The sequence below is a fragment of the Meriones unguiculatus genome, chromosome 1 (assembly GCF_030254825.1).
Source record: "Meriones unguiculatus strain TT.TT164.6M chromosome 1, Bangor_MerUng_6.1, whole genome shotgun sequence".
Taxonomy (NCBI): Eukaryota; Metazoa; Chordata; class Mammalia; order Rodentia; family Muridae; genus Meriones; species Meriones unguiculatus.
The window spans coordinates 210,266-216,903 of NC_083349.1; the positions used below are offsets into that span (position 1 = coordinate 210,266).

General features: G+C 47.3%; 1 long non-coding RNA gene across 1 annotated transcript in view; it reads left to right on the forward strand.

Moving 5' to 3' along the window:
* LOC132652435 (uncharacterized) overlaps window positions 1-999 on the forward strand; it is a 16,907-nt gene extending 15,908 nt beyond the window's left edge. The window contains exon 3 of the long non-coding RNA XR_009590004.1: window positions 84-999. This is a non-coding gene — a long non-coding RNA (uncharacterized LOC132652435). The remainder of the gene's footprint in view (window positions 1-83) is intronic.
* The last annotated feature ends 5,639 nt before the right edge of the window (window positions 1,000-6,638 follow it).

Genomic DNA, 6,638 nt, shown 5'->3' on the forward strand with positions numbered 1-6,638 from the left:
TGGCTGTTGCAGGAATCATGGCCTCTCGGAATCTCGGGACCAGGATAGCAGAACTAGCCACTTCCCTAACTTTGTATTATCAGCTTTCTTCCCAGTTCATCTAGGACCTTCAGCAAGTGGCTCAGACAATACTAACTCTCCAAGGACAGATTGACTCACTGGCAGCAGTAGAACTTCAAAACTGACATGGACTGGATCTCCTCACTGCTAAAGAAGGTGGCCTTTGCACCTTCCTCCAGGAGAAATGCTGTTTCTATGTTAACCAGTCAGGTATATTAAAAGACAAAATCCAACAACTCCAGACAGATTTACAAAAACACAGGGAACAGCTTGAGGCCCCTATCTCTTGGGCCTTTGAGATTCTGCTCTTTGTCACACCGCTCCTGCTATCTTTCTGCTTTTGCTTTTTGCGCCCTGCTTAATTAACTTCCTCTCTACATTCTTCCAACAAATGCAAAAAATCTCTAACCAAACTATCAATCAGTTACTCCTACAGGATTATCAACCTCTGCCCACAGTACCAGATGACAATAATAACCCTGATGGTGGGGACCAGCTGTACCCCGGGAATGATAATGCCCCTAACCAGCAGGAAGTAATTTGAAGAGCAAAAGTCATCCCTGTGCCCTCCCCACACCATCACCCCTTCCTAGCTACTCACTTTTTAATAAAACAAAAAGGGAGGAATGTTGGGATCGGTAAGCAGGCATCTCTACTGCCAGCCCCAAGGGATCTGACGATCCAGTTATCTGGCATCTGTGAGGCCACCTAGAAGACCACCTGCTGGTCACCTGGAACCACCTGTGCACGCTCTGGGTCACCTTATAAGAGAACTTGAGCTCCTCCCCTCTCTGTCTTTCTCTTCTGCCTCATCCAGAGATGCTCTCTGTGACCCTAATAAACCCTAATAAACCTTCCCCTAATAAACCTCCCACGAACAGGTCGCGTGGTATGATTTGTGAACCCGCTGTGTAACTCTCATCCTGCTCGATTTCTAACAGCAATATCTTTAACCCCAGCACTCAGGAGGCAGAGGCAGGAGGATCTGATCTACAGAGTGAGTCCAGGACAGCCAGGGATACACAAAGAATGAGAGAGAGAGAGAGAGAGAGAGAGAGAGAGAGAGAGAGAGAGAGGAGGGAGGGAGGGAGGGAGGGAGGGAGGGAGGGAGGGAGGGAGGGAGGGAGGGAGGGAGGGAGGGAGGGAGGGAGGGAGACTGTCTTTAAAAAAGAAAGGAGGGTGTGAGTTTGAGAGATGGCTCAGTGGTTAAGAGTAGTGATTGCTCTTCCAGAGGTTCTGAGTTCAATTCCCAGCACCCACATGGCAACTTACACCTGTCTGTAACCCCAAGATCTGACACCTTTACAAGGACATACATGCAGACAAAACGCCAGTACACATAAAATGAAGATAAATACATGTTTTTTAAAAGGGTGAGAATGCAGAGCATCCTGGAAAGAACTAGAAACTTAAAAAAATAAATAAAAGCTCAAAAAAAATAAAAAATAAAAATAAAAGCTGAAGCTCACCTTTAACAAAGGGTATCGGATTGGTTGGGGGTGTAGGGAGGGGGAATGGCTGTAAGTTTGAGACCAACCTGAACTACACAGTGCATTCCAGGCATTCCTAGAGGAGGCCACTCATGAACAGAGGCCCTGGGGAGACAACACAGAATCTGCATATGTGAGAAGAATGAAATATAGAGAAGGGGTGCAGGTTTGGAGATGGGGTTGGGAGTATATCTGGGTCTTTTGATATATATTATTTGTTTATATATTTTGGGGGGTGCAGTCAGACAAGTACACACTTGTGGATGTCAGGGGCACAAGTGTGTCAATTGTGAGGACTAGGTTCTCTTTCTACTATGTGGATCTCTGAGGTCAAACTCAGATCTTCAGGCTCGGTGGTAAAAGCACACTTACCTACTGGGCTATCTCAGCAGCCCAACATCTGGTGTTTGATCCAGGGTCTCAAGTAGCCCAAAGTGGCTCAGAGCTGGCCATATGTGGCCTGGAGCTCCTGACCTTCTTGCTTTCACCTCTCAGGTACAGAGATCAGATGAGCAACACCACACCTGGCTTTCTTGGTTTTTTATTTTTTTATTTTTCCAAGACAGGGTTTCTCTGTGTGTATCCTTGGCTGATCTGCAACTTGCTGGGATTAAAGGCATGAGCCACTACCCGGCTGACGTGTTTTTTAGAGGGCCTCAGTGTGTATCCCATACTGGCCTCAGAATACAGATGTGTCAGATTCCTGAGCTGGGATTACAGGGGTGGACCACAGTGCCTGGCTCTTCATGTGTGGGCAGACACACACACACACTGCTGTACACATGCTCCTCCTGGGCTGGGTTAATATTTTCCTGCCTGCGTCAGCATGGTCCTAGTCAGCAGGCAGTTGGCTGTGGGAACGTGCCCTATCTGATCTGGTTAGGGGCTGTGGGTCTGGAACAGTGGACATGGAGTAGGCAAGGAGCCCATCTCCACTCCCCCAGGGAAGCCACACTCTTCACTCCCTGCTCAGCCTGAGGAAGGAGGCAGGCCCAGAGGCCACATAGCTCTGACATGTTGTGACTGCCTGCCTCCTCACATCTACTGGGGGTTCCCAGCAGAGAAGCCTCCCTGAAAGTAGGGGAGGCCAGCCACGACCTATTATAATCCAACATCTTTGCCACACACATCTGTCACTTTGGGGACAAATAAGGGCAGAGACCCCAGGAAATGCTCACATTTAACCCTTTAGAAGCAAAGTAACTTTGAAATGGCCTTGGAAGCCTGGGGGATGGTGGGACTCCAGAGCCAGCTTTCCAGTGGCTGATGAAGGTCCTGCTCAGAGGTTTGTGTGGGCAGTGTCTGGGATGCCAGCACCTCAGGGGATGGAGCCTCAGACATGAAGGCTTGGTAACACACCAGGGCCCTAAGCAGGGTGGGGCCTTCCTTTTCCCTGGGCCTCTCCCTGTGTCATGTGAGAGTCCTCCCACACCTTACGGTGAAGGCACAGCCAACAGAGCTGGGCAGGCAAACACCATCTGTTCTGCTCCTGGCATAGCCCAAGATACAGGATGAGTCAAACTCAGGTGTCCTGGCTCATAGGCTTGAGGATGCCCCAGTGTACATCTGAGCATGAGTAGCAAGGAAGGGAGAAAACTGTCACTGCTGGGGTTAGTTCCCACAGCACCAACCCTGAGCCTTCTCAACTGCCTTCACACTCCATCCCTAGACAGCTTTCCCCAACTGCCTAGGTGACACTCATTCTTACTCATGAACCTTTGGCTTTTTTTTTCCCTCTAGTAAAAAAATAAGTAAATTACAAGTTAAAATGTGTCATCTTTTTTTATTTAAAAAATTTATGAGATGTGGACTAATGACATTATGAAAAAGCATCAAAGTGTGTATGTGTGTGTCCCTGTGTGTGTGTCTGTGTCTGTGTGTGTGCCTATGTTGTCTGTGTGTGTGTATGTATCTGTGTGTGTCTGTGTGTGTGTGTGCCTGTGGATTGAACATAAGAAAGAAAACAGTGATTATGTGCCTCACAGAAACTCTTGTCAGACAGGAAACCTTTATCTCCTGTTGGCACACAGTGCTTGCTTATGAACAACAAAGCATGTAGTCAGGAGACCTGGCAGAACCTAAATGATTGCTGTATGGGTTGTGCACATGAGTGTAATACTTGCAGAGGCCAGAAAGGGATGGCACATCCCCCACTGCTAAGGTCGCAGGCCTTGCTGAGCTGCCTGGTGTGGTGCTGGCAACCAGACCCAGGCCCTGCAAGAGCAGAGCAGCTCTAACTGCTAAGCTGGCTCTTCTGGCCTTGTTCTGTACTTTTGTATTTTTTTAAGATTTTAAATGTGTGTGTGTGTGTGTGTGTGTGTGTGTGTGTGTGTGTGTGTGTGTACAGGTGTGCTAGGAGGTCAAAGGCATCAGTTCTCCTGGAGCTGGAGTTGCAAGTCATTTTGAGCCACCCACCGAGGATGCTGGGAACTGAACTGCAGTCCACAGCAAGAGCAGCAAGTGCTGTTAACAGCTGAGCCATCTTCCCACCTGTTTTTTGCTTTTGTTTTTGTTTTTTTAATTTTTAAAAATTTTTATTAATTACAGTTTATTCACCTTGTGTCCCAGCTGTAGCCCCCTTCCCCATCCCCTCCCAATCCTGCCCTCCCTCCCTTCTTCTTCTCCTATGCCCCTCTGTTTTTTGTTTTTAAAACATGATCTAGCTGGGTGTAGTTGCATACCCCTTTGATCCTAGCACTTGGAAGGTGGAGGCAGGTGGATCTCTGAGTTCTAGGCCAGCCTGGTCTACAGAGTGAGTTCCAGGACAGCCAGAGCTACACTGAGGAACCATGTCTCAAAAAAAAGAAAATTGTTAACATGGTCCCCCTGCATCTTCCTAGCTGGCCTGACTTTGCTGTGTAGCCCAAGCTGGCCTCAAACTTGAGCTGCTTTTGCTCTTGCTCCCGAGTTCTGAAATTACATTCATTAACCAACATCTTTTTTTTTTTTTAAACCACTGACTGTCCTGGAACTCTTCTGTACAGACTGGCATCGAATACACAGAGATCTGGCTGCCTCTACCTCCCAAGTGCTGGAATTAAAGGTGTGTGCCATCATTGCCCTGCTCAGTTTTTCTTTTAAATTTTTTCTTTATTATTACTGTGCATATCTTTTTTTTTTTTTTTTTTTTTTTTTGAGTCAGGGTATCTCTATGTAGCCCTGGTTGTACTGGAACTCACTGGGTAGAGCTGGACTCAAACTCATCTGCCTGCCTCTGCCTCCCCTGAGCGCTGGCATTATAGGTGTGCAACCATGTGCCCAGCTACTGTTACCTCAGTCTAATATGCTGCCCTATCTACCCAATTCCTGAGCCCATTCCAAGGCATACAACTCCCCACTGCATATCTGGAACCTTCCCTTTAGGATTCTGTTCTCTCTTCAGCAGTTCCTTCAGTCGGCCCCTAAGGCACTCTTCCAATTTAACTCTGCCTCAATGACCCCAGATCTGCCCTTTCTCCAGACCCCAGATTTATGCCACTTCCAGGATCCGCCTCTTGGGTTTTGTTGCCTACACCTCCACCTCACCTATTCCCCATTTCAGTGACATTTCTCACCCTCAAGATGCTATGTTTCTAGTTTAAAGTTGCCTCAACCTCCCTCCCCATCAGGCATAGACATGGATCCAGGCTTGCAAGGACAGCTTCTGGCAGGTGTGTTCTTTTCATGCCTTTACCACCCAGAGGACAGGGAAAACGCCCAACTTCTGGGACCAACCTCAGCACCCTGTCTTCCATGCTCATCACTGCTTCCTGGTTCCAAGGTTCCTATCTGCAACTTTGCCACAGCCTGAACTTTCCTGATGAGAGTCCTCATGGCTGCCTTCCCATCTGGGATGCTAGGACAAGCACAGAACACGAGTTCTACAATAGTGTTTGCTGAGAGAAAGAGGTTGGTGGTGGAGATGATGGTAGAGGAGAACAATATGATTGTGATGCAGGTAGACCTTTGGTTGTCTAATGATCAGGTGGGATAAGAAGAAAATGAGGGGCTGGAGACATGGCTCAGAGGGTAAGAACACTGGCTGTTCTTCCAAACGTCCTGAGTTCAATTCCCAGCAACCACATGATGGTTCATAATGTGATCTGGTGTCCTCTTTTGGCCTGCAGGCACACATACTGGTAGAATACCATATAAATAATAAATCAATAAATCTTTTTTGTTTGTTTTTCAAGACAGAGTTTCTCTGTGTAGCCTTGGCTGTCCTGGACTCACTCTGTAGACCAGGCTACCTGCCTCTGCCTGACAGAGTGCTGGGATCACAGGCGTGAGCCACTGCACCTGGCTAGATTAATACATAAAAAAAAAAAAAAAAAAAAAAAAGAGGAGGAGAAGAAGAAAATGAGCATCCTCAGTGAATCTAGATAAAAATCAATAAGGGCTTAGGAAGAGGTCTTCCTGCAATAGACTACAGCTTTCTCAGCTTTTGGCTCATCCTCTAAGTGTCTCCATTGTCCCATTCTGTGCCTAGAAGAGCATCTAAAAAGCTGTTTTCAAACCCATGTACCTCCTCATCTGGGAGATCATCCAGGTATTTCTGGCTTAGGTACAAGAGCTCAGCTTTCTTCTCCCTGCCTGGTGTGGCAAGCACTGAGGTCTGTCTGATGTCCATAACTGTAGTGGCCTGGAACACTAAGCTGGCCAAAAACTCAGAGATCTCCTGCTTTTGCTTCCTGAGTACTGGGATTAAGGGCATGCATCATGCCTGACTTCTGAGCCCTCATCTTGAAATCCCTCAGTCCCAAGACTGGATACCTTTAAGGCATGAGAGTTCAGGGTGGAGGGCAGTGATACTTGACTGACCACAGGATATTTGAATTTCACAGACTAGAATTAGAAGGAGTTGAGGAAAATGAGACACCACCTGTGACAGGCTAGACTAAGCAGGAAGCTGGGCCCCTCCCCTCTGAGAGACAATGCTTCAGTCCCAAAGAAGGCTTTTTACCAAGTGTAAAAAGGTCAGAGGGGATGGAGTGGGAAGACTTGAGGTCAGCTCAGAAGACATACCCAACTCCAAAACCTAGGGACATGCCTTGATAGCATGTTTTTTTGTTTGTTTGTTTGGGGTTTTGTTTTGTTTTATTTTGTTTT